General features: G+C 50.4%; 1 long non-coding RNA gene across 1 annotated transcript; it reads right to left on the bottom strand.

Moving 5' to 3' along the window:
• Nucleotides 1-2,579: 2,579 nt before the first annotated feature.
• Nucleotides 2,580-3,169, bottom strand: LOC149120508 (uncharacterized). Its single transcript, XR_016225870.1, has 2 exons — nt 2,875-3,169; nt 2,580-2,745 (listed from the first exon to the last, which is right to left on the bottom strand). It is a non-coding gene; the product is annotated as an uncharacterized LOC149120508 (long non-coding RNA).
• Between the last annotated feature and the right edge of the window lie 12,538 nt (nt 3,170-15,707).

Raw genomic sequence — 15,707 nt, 5'->3', positions numbered from 1 at the left:
TGTCCCATCTAAGAGGGCAGGAGAGGGCCAGCGCTGTGGCTCATTTGGTTAATCCTCCGCCTGTGGTGCCAGCATCCCATATGGGCACTGGGTTCTAGCTCCGGTTGCTCCTCTTCCAGTCCAGCTCTCTTCTGTGGCCCGGGAAGGCAGTGGAGGATGGCCCAAGTGCTTGGGCCCCTGCACCCACATGGGACACCAGGAAGAAGCACCTGGCTCCTGGCTTCAGATTGGCACAGCACCAGCCATAGTGGCCATCTGGGGAGTGAACTAACAGAAGGAAGACCTTTCTGTCTCTCTTTCTGTCTATAACTATACCTGTCAAATAAATTAAAAAAAAAAAAAAAGAGGGTGGGAGAAGCTGGTGTTGTGGCATAGTGGGTAAAGTCACTGCCTACAACAACAGTATCACATATGGGCATTGGTTCGAATCCTAGCTGTTCCATTTCTTTTTTTTTTTTTAAGATTTATTTATTTATTTGAAAGAGTTACACAAAGAGAAGAGAGGGTGGGGGGGTGGTCTTCCATCCACTGGTTCACTCCCCAATTGGCCGCAACGGCTGGAGCTGCGCTGATAGGAAGCCAGGAGCCAGAAGCTTCTTCTGGGTCTTTCATGTGGGTGCAGGGGCCCAAGGACTTGGGCCATCTTCTACTGCTTTGCCAGACCATAGCAGAGAGCTGGATCGGAAGAGGAGCAGCTGGGACTCGAACCAGTGCCCATATGGGATGCTGGCGCTTCAGGCCAGGGCATTAACCCACTGCACCAGAGCGCTGGCCCCTGTTCCATTTCTGATCCAGCTCCCTGCTATTGCACCTGGGAAAGCAGTGGAAGATGGCCCAAGTCCTTGGGCTCCTGCACTAACGTGGGAGACCTGGAAGAAGCTCCTGGCTTCAATATGGCCCAGCCCTAACTGTTGCAGCCATCTGGGAAATGAACCAGCAGATGGAAGACCTTTTTTTCTGTCTCTCCTTCTCTTTCTCTCTCTATAACTCTGCATTTGAAATAAAACTTAAAAAAAAAAAAAAAGTGGGTCTCTCTTTTTAATGTGTGACTATTTGTTATCTGAACTTTTTGCTTGTTTTGAGAGGCAGAAAGACAACACACACTTGTGGTTCACATCCCAAATGAATGCAACAGCCAGAACTGAGCTTGACTGAAACCTGGAGCCAAAGACTCAAACCGTGTCTTCCATGTGGGTTGCAAGGACCCAACTACTTGAGTCACCACCATTATTTCCCACCCAGGGTCCACAATTAGTAGGAAGCTGGAATCCCAAGCCAGAGCCGGGAGCAAGAGCTGGGAATCTATCTGAGGCACTTGATTACAGAATGCAGGTGGTGCTGTCATAAGCTAGGCCACACACTCACCCGTGGTTTTTTTTGGTTTTTGTTTTTCCTTTTTAAAAACCATGTTTATTGAGACATAATTCACACAGTGTACAATTCATCTACTTCCAGTGTCCATGGGTTTTTCACATGTTCACAGAGTTGTGACCAGAACGACTAAGAACTGTAGGACATTTTTTTAAAAGATTTATTTATTTGAAAGAGTTACACAGAGAGAAGAGAGGCAGAGAGAGAGAGAGAGAGAGAGAGAGAGAGAGAGAATGTCCTCCATTATCACTCCCCAATTGGCCGCAACAGTCGGAGTTGCACCGATCTCAAACCTGGAGCCAGGAGCTTCTTCCGGCATGTGGGTGCAGGGCCATCTTCTACTGCTTTCCCAGGCTACAGCACAGAGCTGGATTGGAAGTGGAGCAGCCAGGTCTTGAACCCGCTGAGCCACAGTGCCGGCCCCTTGTAGAACATTTCAACACCTCAAGAAGTTCCATAGCCACTGCCCCCACTGCCCCAGGCAAACACTCACCTACTTTCCCTATAGCTGTACCTAATTCTGGACGTCCTAGATGAACGGAATCATTTGATATGTGGTCTTCCGGGATTGGATTCTTTTCAGGGTCTTCATAACAGTTTGAAATAGAAATATGATCAGCTTAAACCGTGTAATAGACTTGAAAGCCAGACTGCCTGGATGTCTACCCTAGCTCCATCCTTTATGAGATTTATAGGACTGGACCTGGGCCATAATTTCCTCACTATTAAAATGGGTTTAAATATAGAATCTACTCATGGGCTTGCAGTGAAATTTAAGCGAGTTAACATGTGAAGCAGCTCACAGCTGGGAAGGCGACACAGTTGCTATCTGCTTTAAAGAGAGGAGAGGGGCAGCTCTTTAGCCTTGCAGCCAAAACACCATTTCTGGGGGCCGGCGCTGTGGCATAGCAGGTAAAGCCACTGCCTGCAGTGCCGGCATCCCATAGGGACGCCGGTTTGAGTTCTGGATGCTCCATTTCCGATGCAGCTCTGCTATGGCCTGGGAAAGCAGTAGATGGTCCAAGTGCTTGGACCCCTGCACCCATGTGGGAGACCCGGAAGAAGCTCCTGGCTCCTAGATTCAGATAGGCGCAGCCCCTGCCAGTTGCGGCCAAATGGGGAGTGAACCAGTGGATGGAAGACCTCTCTCTCTCTAACTCTTTCAAATAAAAATAAATCTTTACAAATAAACAAATATAATGACAGCATTTTTCTTTTCGGTTTATTTGAAAGGCAGTCATAGAAGGACGGAGAGAGAGCTCTTTCGTCTTCTCGTTCATTCCCCAGGTCTGGGCCAAGCCCAGAGCGCCATCCAGGTCTCCCGGGTGAGTAGCAACCAAAGTCCTGGAGCCATCACCTGCCGCCACCCAGTGCCTAACACGAAGCCGGATCAGAATCGCGGAGCAGCCGGGGCTCCGGGTGTGGGATGCGGGCACCCCAGCACAACACCCGCTCCCGGCAGCTTTAATAACAGGAAAAGGTAGTGTCTAGGAGTCTCCCAACCTTTTACTAGCCCCATATGGATTTGGGCCATCAGGTCTGGAAACGCCTCCTTTCCTCCCCGACTCGGAGCGTTTCTGAGCGCCCAGGAAGACCGCCCATTTTGGATCGCAGCTTGAGAACAGCCCTTACTAAACATGGCGACGCCAGCTTCACCGCTTGTTTCCGAAAGTGGTGTGAAGTGCCTTTCTCGCTTAGTCAAGCGAATCTTACTAAATAAGGCGTCTTGCAGGGCTCCCGCTTTGCGTCACCTTGGAGTACTAGCGGCCCTTCCCTCCGCGACATGTACTGGCGCCTCGAGCCCGCCTCTATTATCGCGCTCGCTGATAGGGCAGTTCCAGCCGAACATCTAAACAAGACGAGCGGTGATTGGGCTTCGGAAGGCGGGGCGTGTGAGTGGCACTGGCGTGGACGTACCGGAAGCCCGGGCGTGGGTGACGGTTGCGGGGCGTGGGACTTGGATGCCCAGAGAAGCCGGAGGTAAATAGAGGCGGTCCGGAGCCTCTTGCCCTTCAAGGCGGGACCTATAGCTGCTGAGGGTGCGGTGGGTTAACTGGACTTTTCCCTGCGGACCTCGACCCTCACTGCGCTAGAGAAGGCGGTCCGTGGTGGTCGCGGAAATCTCAGAATCCTGGTCCCAATGGGCGGCGGTGCACTGCCTACCCGTGCCCAAATCTGCACATCTTCCATTCAAAAAAGTGAAAAAACTTAAATATTAACTATCCAGAATAAACAAATCGATAGAGGGACTGGGGAGTGGGCGTTAATCTCTGTGGAGCTTTTTGGTGTGATGGAACTGGGCTAAAATTGCTTGAAGTGGTGTTCACACAGGAAAACCCTTAAACTCTGTGTTTCACACGGAGGCGAATTGTACATGAGTTTTGGTTCAATAAAGCTGCTTCAAAATGCGTGAAAATTCTTAGTAACGTCACTGAACATTGAAGGCACTCCTCGGTTGAGATAACTTTCCGCAGCGGACCCTGGGAGGTGGGAAGCATGTTAGGAGGGGCGACACAAGGCAGGGCAAAAGCCATGGGGACAGGTGCACCCAGGGGATTAGAAGGGGCGACAGCAGGAGGCTTAGGGCTGGATGTGGCGTTTGAACTGGAACTTCAACAAAGGCAGATTCCGGGCAAATGGAAGTGTAATGAAAGAAGTTGCCCACGAGAAAGCAGAGGTGGCCGTTGAGGTGCGGTGGGTTACACAGCATTTTGGGAAGCTCTCATCCCATTGAGAGTGCCAGTTAGAGTCTCAGCTGTTCCACTTCTGGTCCAGCTTCCGGCCAATGCACCTGGGAAGCAGCAGGTGCTGGCTCAAATGCTTGGATCCTTGCCATCCACGTGGGAGACCTGGAGGGAGTTCCAGGCTCTTGGCTTTGGCCTGGCTGTTCTGGTCATTTGTGGGGAGTAACCAGTAGGTGGAAGATATATTTCTCTTTCTCTCTCTCTTTTTTTTTTTTTTTTTTTTTTTTTGGACAGGCAGAGTGGACAGTGAGAGAGAGAGACAGAGAGAAAGGTCTTCCTTTGCTGTTGGTTCACCCTCCAATAGCCGCCGCGGCTGGTGCACCGCGCCTATCCAAAGGCAGGAGCCAGGTGCTTCTCCTGGTCTCCCATGGGGTGCAGGGCCCAAGCACTTGGGCCATCCTACACTGCACTCCCTGGCCACAGCAGAGAGCTGGCCTGGAAGAGGGGCAACAGGGACAGAATCCAGCGCCCCGACCGGGACTAGAACCCGGTGTGCTGGCGCCGCAAGGAGGAGGATTAGACTAGTGAGCCGCGGCGCCAGCCTATTTCTCTTTCTTTCTATCTCTCCCTCTCTGTCTCTCTTACTCTGCCTTTCAAATAAATCTCTTTTTTTTTTAGATTTTTTTCAAAGATTTATTTATTTGTTTGCAAGGCAGAGTTGCAGAGAAAGAGAGACAGACAGCAATATTTCCATCTGCTGTTTCACTCCCCAAATGGCCACAACAGCCAGAGCTGGCCCAGGATAAAGACAGGAATTGCATCCAGGTCTCCCATGTGGGTGGAAGGGCCCAAGGACTTGGGCCATCTTCTGCTGCTTTCCCAGGTACATTGGCAGGGAGCTGGCTCAGAACTGGAGTAGCTGGGACTGGAACCAGCACCCATATGGGATGCCAGCATTGCAGGTGGCTGCTTAACCCACTTTGCCACAATGTCAGCCCCATCAGATAAATCTTTAAAAAAATATGAGGAAGCATAGGACACATAGTGGAGGTAATGATTATATTAGTTTGGCTCTAGCATAGACTATTTGAGGGAGAGTTTTTGCAAATGTTAATTTGGGCAAGATCCTGCTACATAAAATAAGCATATTTGCTACAGGAAAGCCTGCGTTTGGATATGTGAGGTCTGATACTGTTAGCTTTGTCACATGTAATCAGTCACCTTACATCTCTGATCTTCAGCTGCATCTCCCCCGCTGCCCTTCAAAACTGTGAAACTTAACACTGTTGGAGCAGCTGTTTGGCACAGCAGTTAAGAAGCCCACACCCCATATTGAAGCGCCTGGGTTCAAATCTTGGCTTAGCGCCCACTTCTGGCTTCCCACCAATGCACATCCTGGGAAACAGCAGGTGATGGCTCAAGTACTTGGGTCCCTGCCACCCCCAGGGAAGGCCTGGCCTGAATTTCTCATCATTTGGGGAATGGGAGTTTTTTTACCTCCACCATGCCCCGGTTCTCTGCCCCTTTGATATTATTATCAAAGTTAATAATAATAATATTATTATTATCAGTTGAATTGTGTTCCCCAAAAAGGTACACTCAAAATCCTGACTCCCAGTATCTCAGAAGATGACCCCATTTGGAAACAGGGGCTTTGTAGTTGTAACTGAGCAGATTCAATGAGACACGCCCTCATCCGACTGCATCTTTATAAGAAAGCATGCACAAAGACACACACACAACAAGAATGCCCAGTGACAACAGAAGCTGAGATCGGAATGATGCAGCTGCCGTCCAAGGAATGCCAAGGATTGTTGGCCACTGCCAAACACTAGGAAAAGGCCGGGAAGGATTCTCCGTGGGCTCTCGTTCTGTGGACAGCTTGATTTTGATTCTAGCTTCCAGAATCACGGGAGAACAATTTTCTATTGTCTTAGGCCACCCAGTGTTGCAGTCTTCCTAGGAAACGAAAATTAACACTTAGCATGGGGTAGCCAACTGTGTTTATTCCCTCTTTTTCCCTGAGAACAAGAGAACACATTGCAGTTCCCAACCTACAGGCAGCAGAGAGGTGTGGATTCTTGAGCAAGGGAATGATACGATCAGGGCTAGGTTTTAGGACTTGGGGGGAGGGGGAGCGGAGTCATGGCATAGCAGGTTGAGCCTCTGCCTGCAGCTCTGGCATCCCATGTGGGTGCTGGTTCGAGTCCCAGCTGCTCCACTTCTGATCCAGCTCCTTGCTAATGTGCCTGGGAAAACAGTAAAAAATAGCCCAGGTGCTTGGGCCCCTGCACTCATGTGGGAGACCCGGAAGAAGCTCCTGGCTCCTGGCTCCAGCCTGGCCCAGCCCCCACCAGCTGCGGCCATCTGGGAAGTGAAGTAATGGGGGCCAGCATGCTCCTTGTCTCTCTCAAAATTTTTGAAATTAATTAAAAAGTAAACTTGCTATATGCATGTGATGGAAAATAAGGCAATTGCTGAAGTCATCAAGGAAGTGCTCTATACACTGCTAAGAAAAGAGTTTCTGGGGCCTCAACTACGTCTTAGTGGGCTGAGCTTCCACCTATGACGGCAGCATGCCATAGGGGTGCCAGTTCAAGTCCCAGCTGCTCCACTTCCAATCGTGCTCCCTGCTAATGACCCGGGAAATCAGTAGATGACCCAAGTCCTTGGACCCCTGCACCTACGTGGCAGACCTTGAAGAAGCTCCTGGCTCCTAGCTTTGGATCATCCCAACTCCACCAGTTTCAGCCATTTGGGGAGTGAACCAGCAGATGAAAGACATCTCTCTCTCTCTCTCTCTCTCTCTCTCTCTCTCTCTCTCTCTGCCTTTGAAATAAATAAATAAATATTTAAGAATGAATGAATGAATTTAATTGAATTCCTGGAGATACTGAATGAAGTGCAAAGCAGAGTGCTTAGGATGCTGCCTCCTGAATATCACAAAGCCAAGGGAAGAGTAGATACGGATATTTGCCACAGGTGGGGGCATAGGTCAGGGGCAGAGCATTTGACTGCAGACGGATATTTGCCACTATTTGTACCGAAAAATTCTGGAGGACTGATGAGGATCTAATATGAATAATGTCCTGGGAATGTAAGGGGTTTCTGGGGCCAGGGCTGTGACACAGTGGGTAAAGTTGCCGCCTGCAGTGCCGGCATCCCATACAGGTGCTTGTTCAAGTCCTGGCTGCTCCACTTCTGATCCAGCTCCCTGCTATGACCTGGGAAAGCAGTCGAAGATGTCCCAAGTCCTTGGCCCCTGCACCCATGTGAGAGACCCGGAGGAATCTCCTGGCTCCTGGCTTCAGATCAGTGCAGCTCCAGCCGTTGCAATCAATTAGGGAGAGAACCAGATGATGGAAGATCTCTCTCTCTCTCTCTCTCTCGCTCTCTCTGCCTCTTCTTTTCTCTGTGTGTAACTCTGCCTTTCAAATAAATAATTTTTTAAAAGTTTTAAGATTTATTTATTTGAAAGGCAGAGATACAGAGAAAGAGGGAGAGAGACAGAGAGAGAGGTCTTCCAACCACTGATTCACCCCCCTAAATGCTGCAAGGGCAGGGGCTGGGCCAGATCGAAACCAGGACCTTAGAACTGGAACTTGAACCCATGTTCATATGCGATGCCAGCGTTGCAGGCAGTGGCTTAACCTGCTGCACCATAATGCCAGCTCCTAGACAGTTATTATTATTATTATTATTTTAGACAGGCAGAGTGGACAGTGAGAGAGAGAGACAGAGAGAAAGGTCTTCCTTTGCTGTTGGGTCACCCTCCAATGGCCTCCAATGGCCGGCGCGCTGCGGCCGGCGCACCGCACTGATCCGATGGCAGGAGCCAGGTACTTCTCCTGGTCTCCCATGGGGTGCAGGGCCCAAGCACTTGGGCCATCCTCCACTGCACTCCCGGGCCACAGCAGAGAGCTGGCCTGGAAGAGGGACAACCAGGACAGAATCCGGCACCCCGACCGGGACTAGAACCCGGTGTGCCGGCGCCGCAAGGCGGAGGATTAGCCTAGTGAGCCGCGGCGCCGGCTAGTTATTATTATTTTTTTAAGATTTATTTATTCACTTGACAGGCAGAGTTACACAGTGAGAGGGAGAGACAGAGAGAGAGAAAGAGATCTTCCATTCGCTGGTTCACTCTCCAAATGGCCACCACGGCCTAGGCTGGGCCATGCTGAAGCCAGGAGCCAGGAGCTTTTTCCAGGTCTCCCACGTGGGTGCAGGGGCCCAAGTGCTTGGGCCATTTTCTACTGATTTCCCAGGTGCATTAGCAGGGAGCTGGACTGGAAGTGGAGCAGCCAGGACTCGAACTGACATTCATGTGGAATGTCAGCATCCCAGGCAGCAGCTAAACCTGCAATGCCACAGCTCCAGCCCTAAAAGTTACTTCTAAAACATACACAACAATTAAGATACCAATTCGGGGATGGCGCCACAGCTCACTAGGCTATTCCTCCGCCTGCAGCACTGGCACCCGGGTTCTAGTCTTGGTTGGGGCGCCGGATTCTATGCCAGTTGCTCCTCTTCTAGGTCAGCTCTCTGCTGTGGCCCGGGAAGGCAGTGGAGGATGGCCCAAGTGCTTGGGCCCTGCACCCGCATGGGAGAGCAGGAGGAGGCACCTGGCTCCTGGCTTCGGATAGGTGCGGTGTGCAGCCATAGCGGCCATTTGGGGGGTGAACCAAGGGAAGGAAGACCTTTCTCTCTGTCCCTCTCTCACTGTCTAACTATCTGTAAAAAAAAAAAAAAAAAAAAAAGATACCAACTTGGAGGAGCCAGGGCCGACATCAAGTCCCAGCTGCTCTACTTCCAATCTAGCTCCCTGCTAATGTGCCTGGATCAATCAATCTCAATCTCTCTCCCTCTCTCTCTCTCTCTCTCTGCTTTTCAAATAAATAAATCTTTAAAAATATATGCACACTTAATCCAATCTTCTGGCAAAGTCCTATCCATGTATTTACATATTGACATACAAAAGCGCTTCAGAAAGTTCGTGGAGAAAAAGAATTAGGCCGGCGCCGCGGCTCAATAGGCTAATCCTACGCCTTGCGGCGCCGGCACACCAGGTTCTAGTCCCGGTCGGGGTGCTGGATTCTGTCCCGGTTGCCCCTCTTCCAGACCAGCTCTCTGCTGTGGCCAGGGAGTGCAGTGGAGGATGGCCCAAGTGCTTGGGCCCTGCATCCCATGGGAGACCAGGAGAAGCACCTGGCTCCTGCCTTCGGATAGGTGCGGTGTGCCAGGCGTGGTGCGCCAGCCGCGGCGGCCATTGGAGGGTGACCCAACAGCAAAGGAAGACCTTTCTCTCTCTCTCTCTCTCTCTCTCTCTCTCTCTCACTGTCCACTCTGCCTGTAAAAAAAAAGAAAAAAAAAGAAAAAAAGAAAAAGAATTAAAAGGTAAGTTTATAATTTGCAACAACAAGGAAATCATTGTTAGGTGAAATAAACCAAGTACAGGAAGAAATAAAATGTCACATGGTTTTCACCATATGTGAGGTCCAAAAAAAAAAAAAAAATAGGTGACCTTCTGGAAGTTAAAAATATAATGGTGGTTTCCAGAGACTGGGAGGGAAGTGGGAGGGAAGGATGAGGAGACATTGATTGACAGATACTGGGTTAGAGCCGCACAGAAGGAAGAGGCTCTGGGAGCCAGCTGCACAGTAGGAGGCAATAGATAATGTTAAAGGACTGTGGGGGCTGGCGCTGTGGTGTAGCGGGTAAAGACGCCGCCTGCAGTGCCAGCATCCATATGGGCACCAGGTCGAGACCCAGCTGCTCCACTTCCGATCCAGCTCTCTACTATGGCCTGGGAAAGCAGCAGAAGACAGCCTGAGTCCTTGGACCACTGCACCCACGTGGAGACCCGGAAGAAGCTCCTGGCTTCAGATTGGCGCAGCTCCAGCTGATGCGGCCAACTGGGGAGTGAACCAGTGGATGGAAGCCCTTTCTATCTCTGCCTCTCCTTCTCTCTCTGTGCAACTCTGACTTTCAAGTAAATAAATAAATCTTAACAAAAAAAGGACTGTGTATGTTTCCATTAGAAAAAAAAACTAGCAGATAGAATTCTGGATGCTTTCACAATAAAGAAATGTTAAATGCGGGCCTGCGCCGCGGCTCACTAGGCTAATCCTCCGCCTAGCGGCGCCGGCACACCGGGTTCTAGTCCCGGTCGGGGCACCGGATTCTGTCCCGGTTGCCCCTCTTCCAGGCCAGCTCTCTGCTGTGGCCAGGGAGTGCAGTGGAGGATGGCCCAAGTGCTTGGGCCCTGCACCCCATGGGAGACCAGGAAAAGCACCTGGCTCCTGGCTCCTGCCATCGGATCAGCGCGGTGCGCCGGCCGCAGCGCGCCGGCCGCGGCGGCCATTGGAGGGTGAACCAACGGCAAAGGAAGACCTTTCTCTCTGTCTCTCTCTCTCTCACTGTCCACTCTGCCTGTCAAAAAAAAAAAAAAAGAAAAGAAAAGAAATGTTAAATTCTTGAAAGCATAACTATAGTCACCTGATTGGCCATCATGCAATGCATATATGTAAAAAACATCACATAACACCGTATAAATATGAACAACTTTTATATGTCAAAGATATGTTAAAAGATTAAAAATGTACAACATTGGAAAGGCAAAAAAAAGATAAGTTTAGGGGCAGTTATTTGGCCTAGCACTTAAGACACTGCTTGGTATGCCCACTTTCTGTATCAGAGCACCTAGGTTTGAGTGCCAGCTCCACTCCTGGTTGTGGCTTCCTGCTAATACACACCCTGAGAGAGAGCAGGTGATGGCTCAAGTAGTTGGGTCCCTGTCACCCATGTGGGAGCCCTGGGTCCAGTTCCCAGCTCCCATCTTTGGCTTAGGCTGGGGCCAGCTGTTGTAGGCATTTGGGGGAGTGAACCAGTAGATGGAGCTCTGTCTCTCTGCTTGCCTCTCTCCTCTCTCTCTCTCTCTCTCTCTCTCTCTCTCTCTCTCTCTAACTAAATAAATAAGTTTTTTAAAAGATAAGTTAATTCTGGTGCAAAAATTTTGAAATCCATGTATATGAGAGGTCTTCAAAAAGTTCATGAAGAATATGTATTGTGAAAAGCAACTATGCATGGGTTTCATTTTTTAAAAGGTGTATGCATGTGTTTATTTATTTGAAAGGCAGAATGAGAAAGAGACAGAGCTAGAGACAGAATCTCCCATGTTCACTCCCCCCAAATGGCTGCTCAGGCTGAAGCCGGGAGCCAGAAACTCCACCCAGATCTCCCACATGGGTGTAGCAGCCCAAACACTTGGATCATCTTCTGCTGCTTTCCCAGGCACATTAGCAGGGAGATGGATCAAAATCAGAGCAGCCAGGATTCAAAAGGCACTCCAACACGGGAATCCAGCATCATCAGCTGCAGCTTAACCCACTGTGCCAGAGAAGAGACCCTGGATTCCATCTATTTTTTTTGCACCAAACTAAGTGAATCTTTAAAAAAAATGCATTCATTCATTTATTTATTTGAAAGGCAGAGTTAGAAAGAGAGAGAGAGAGAGAGAGAGAGAGAGAGAGAATCTTCCATCTTTCTGGTTTACTTCCCAAATGGCTGCAATGGCCAGGGCTGGGCCAAGTGAAAGCCAGGAGCCTGGAACTCCATCTGGGTCTCCCATGTGAGTGCAAGGGCCTCAAGTACTTGGGCCACTTTCCGTTGCTTTCCCTGGCGCATTAACAGAGAGCTGGATAGGAAGTGGGGCAGATGGGACAGAAACCAGAACTCACACAGGATTCTGGCTGTGGCTTAACCTGCTGCACAATGCCAGCCCCCTAAATGAATCTTTCCATTCTATTTCCCATAGGTGCTTTTAAAGTATTCACATACAGTATTTTTAAAAATATTTTAAGCCGGCGCCGCGGCGCACTAGTCTAATCCTCCGCCTGCGGCGCTGGCACACCGGGTTCTAGTCCTGGTTGGGGCGCCCAATTCTGTCCCAGTTGCCCCTCTTCCAGGCCAGCTCTCTGCTGTGGCCAGGGAGTGCAGTGGAGGATGGCCCAGGTGCTTGGGCCCTGCACCCCATGGGAGACCAGGAGAAGCACCTGGCTCCTGGCTTCAGATCAGCGTGATGCGCCGGCTGTAGCGCGCTGGCCGCAGCTGCCATTGGGGGGTGAACCAACGAAAAAGGAAGACCTTTTTCTCTGGCTCTCTCTCTCATTGTCCACTCTGCCTGTCAAAAAAAATTTTTTTAAAATAGGATAATACAGGAAAGTAAAAATCCTAAGTGAAGTTCGTAGATTTTGAAACTGCATACATCCATGTAACAAGTACCCAAATCGAGAAAACAAAACAATTCCAGCGTCCTAGACCCTTCTTTTGTACCTTCTAGTCACTGCCTCCTCCTAAGAGTAACCACTAGGCTGTTGCCACGGCTCACTAGGCTAATCCTCTGCCTGTGGCGCCAGCACCCCGGGTTCTAGTCTCGGTCAGGGCTCCAGATTCTGTCCCAGTTGCCCCTCTTCCAGGCCAGCTCTCTGCTGTGGCCCGGGAGTGCAGTGGAGGATGGCCCAAGTGCTTGGGCCCTGCACCCATGGGAGACCAGAAACACCTGGCTCCTGCCTTCGGATCAGTGCCTGCCACAGTGGCCATTAGAGGGTGAACCAACGGCAAAGGAAGACCTTTCTCTCTCTCTCTCTCTCTCTCTCTCTCTCTCTCACTGTCCACTCTGCCTGGCAAAAAAAAAAAAAAAAAAAAAAAAAAAAACAAACAAACCAGTAACTACTAGTTTGATTTCTAGAAGTATAGATTAGTTTTGCCTCTTTTTTTTTTTTTTAAGAGGCAGGGAAACAGAGAGGCTAGCCCTGTGGTTCACTCCCCCAGTCGCCTGTAGCTAGGGGACAGAAGCCAGGAGCTGGGAACTTGGTAGGAAACTGGAATCCATAGCTCCGCCACAGCGCCTGCCCTCAAACTCCCCTCTTGTAAGAACCTCAGACACTGGATTTAGCGCCCATCCTAATCCTAATCCAGCGTGGTCGCGCTTTAGCGTGATTACATCTGCAAAGACTGTCCAAATAAAGCCACATTCACGGGAGCTGAGGTGAGCACTTGAACGAATCTTGGGTGGGATGGGGGAGGGTGGAGACACAATTCTGCCCACTACTGGTGGTAAGAAGTAAAGAGAACTCTAGAAAATGCAGCATTAGCAGATACAAGGAGCAGCCACTACCCCCTCTGGCTGGGAAAGATCACCCAAGAAAAAGCCTCCATTCTCCCTGAAGTGAGGTCAGAGCTTTTTGTGTTGCGGTGGATTCATTGTGAGAGGAGCACAGTGGGGGCAAGAGGCACGGAGTCACCACACAGACCCCGGGAGGGAGTGGGTGAAACCAGGCCGGAGGCAAGCAGCCCACAGACTCGTTGATTTCAGTTGCTACAGCAGCTTTATATAGCCAAAGCAGCCAATCCAGTCAAGGGGCAGTCTATGCCCTAACCAATCACAGCCTGTTACCAGGCAGTTTCTGAAGCCATCCAATCACAGCCTGTTGCCAGGCAGTTTCCCTTGCCAGTGGCCATCTTGGCATGGCCTTCTCATTCTACCACATTTTTGGAGAGGGCAAGAAGTTTGCCAAGGTTCCACTGTGGTAGAACTTGCTAGACATCCAACTTGCAGGAGATCTTCTCTCCAAAAGCAACCACAGAGGGCACCTGGGACAGCAGCCGGCCACTGGGTGCTACTGGCCACTGTGCAGAGCACTGGAGATGTGGCCTGCACTGCAGGAGCCTGCCTGCCAATAGGCTGGCTGGGACCAGGAAGAAAACCCTTTCTCTCTGCTGTCTATGGATAACATTGTAACACGATGCCAACTGGCAACCCCCACCCCACCCCCAACTAAAGGGCCTAGATTCAACCTCACAGAGCAGGACATTAGGACGATTTGGAGTTAAGAGGTCATCATATCAATGGGCATAGTGACATACTATTGTTTCTGATTCTTTTTTTTTTTTAAATGTTTATTTTCATCTACTTGAAAGGCAGAGCCAGAGAGAAAGAGAGGGAGAAAGAGATCTTTCATAGGCTGGTTCACTTATCATGGCTGGGCTAAGCCAAGCTAGGAGCCCAGAACTCCATCCAGGATTCCCATGTGGGTAGCGGTGACCCAAGCACTTGAACCATCATCTGCTGCCTCCCAGGATGCATTAACAGGAAACGGGGTTGAAACCACAGCAGCTGTGGATCAAATGCCGGTCCTAGTTCAAATATTGATAGGCAGCCATCTTCATTCTTTGCTCTCTCATCAATCCTCCCAGCCTCCTTCTCCCAACCCTATATCCTCACCACAAAGCACTCAGCTTCACCAAACCTGAGCCCTGCTCACCATCCACCTGCCAGTAGAAGAGAGCCAGGGATGCAAGAAGTGGCAGGTGGCTCCACACTGGGGGAGAGGAGGCAGGCCATGGGCATGGGTCTTGAGAGCTCCTCATCAAGAAAGCTAAACTGGGCAGGAATGTGCAGAGACATGGCCGCACCAGGTGCTTTGGGGTAGAGAAGACTGAAACTAAGAGAAGCAGCAGAGCTGGCGGCCATATTACAGGCAAGGCTAAACACGCAGAGATCTCAGCTCCAGACTCTGCAATGGGCAACTGGCACAGTGATTAAGATGTTGGTTGGTGTTGCGGTGGATTCGCTCCTGAGAGGAGGAGAAGCGTGGTGGGGACAAGAGGCATGGAGTCACCACACAGACCCCGGGAATCGGAAGCCGGCCAGAGGCAAGCAGCCCACAGACTCGTTTATTTCAGTTGTTACAGCATCTTATATAGCCAAGGCAGCCAATCTGGTCAAGGGGCGGTCTATGCCCCAACCAATCACAGCCTGTTGCCAGGCAGTTTCCAAAGCCATCCAATCATAGCCTGTTGTCAGTCAGGCTCTGTTGTCATGTGGTTTCCGAAGCCATCCAATCACCGCCTGTTGCCAGGCAGTTTCTGTTGTCAGTGGCCATCTTGGCATGACCTTCTCACCTTCTCATGACCTTCTCACCTTCTCATTCCACCACAGGTCAGGCTCTGCGGATTCAGCTACCACTTGCAACAGCAGCATCCCATATCAGAGCACTGGCCAGACTTCTGATCCAGCTTCTTGCTAATGTACCTGGGAAAGCAGTGCAAGGTGGCTCACTGCTTGGGCCCCTGCCACCCATGTGGGAGACCCGGATGGAGCTCCAGGCTCATGGCTTTGGCTACTGCAGTCATTTGGGATGTGATCCAGTGAATGGAAGTTCTCTCTCTCTCTCTCTCTCTCTCTCTCTCTCTCTGTCACTCTGCCTTTCAACTAAACAAATCTTAACAACAACAACAAAAAGACATTACATAGAGTGCCTGGGTTTGAATCTAGGCTTTGCTCCTGACCACAATTTCATGCTAATGTGCACCCTAGGAGGCAGCAGACAATGGCTCAAGTGCTTGGATTCCTGCCACCCACATGGGAGATGCAGATGGAGTTCCCAGCTCCTAGCTTCAGCCTGGCCCAGCTCTGGCTGTTACTGGCATGTGGGGAATGAACCAGCAGATGAAAGACCTTTCTTCGTGCGCCTCTCTCTGCCTTTCAAATAAATAAAAAATAATTGAAAACATTTAAACTCCAAGGGCTGCTGTTGTGGTGTAGCAGGTAACGCTGCTACCTATGAAGCTGGCATCCCATACGGGCACCAG

This window comes from Oryctolagus cuniculus, chromosome 19 (assembly GCF_051225735.1).
Source record: "Oryctolagus cuniculus isolate XC-2025 breed Fujian yellow rabbit chromosome 19, ASM5122573v1, whole genome shotgun sequence".
NCBI lineage: Eukaryota > Metazoa > Chordata > Mammalia > Lagomorpha > Leporidae > Oryctolagus > Oryctolagus cuniculus.
The sequence above is the reverse complement of the archived record's forward strand: the minus strand, read 5'-3'. Positions and strand labels throughout refer to the sequence as shown.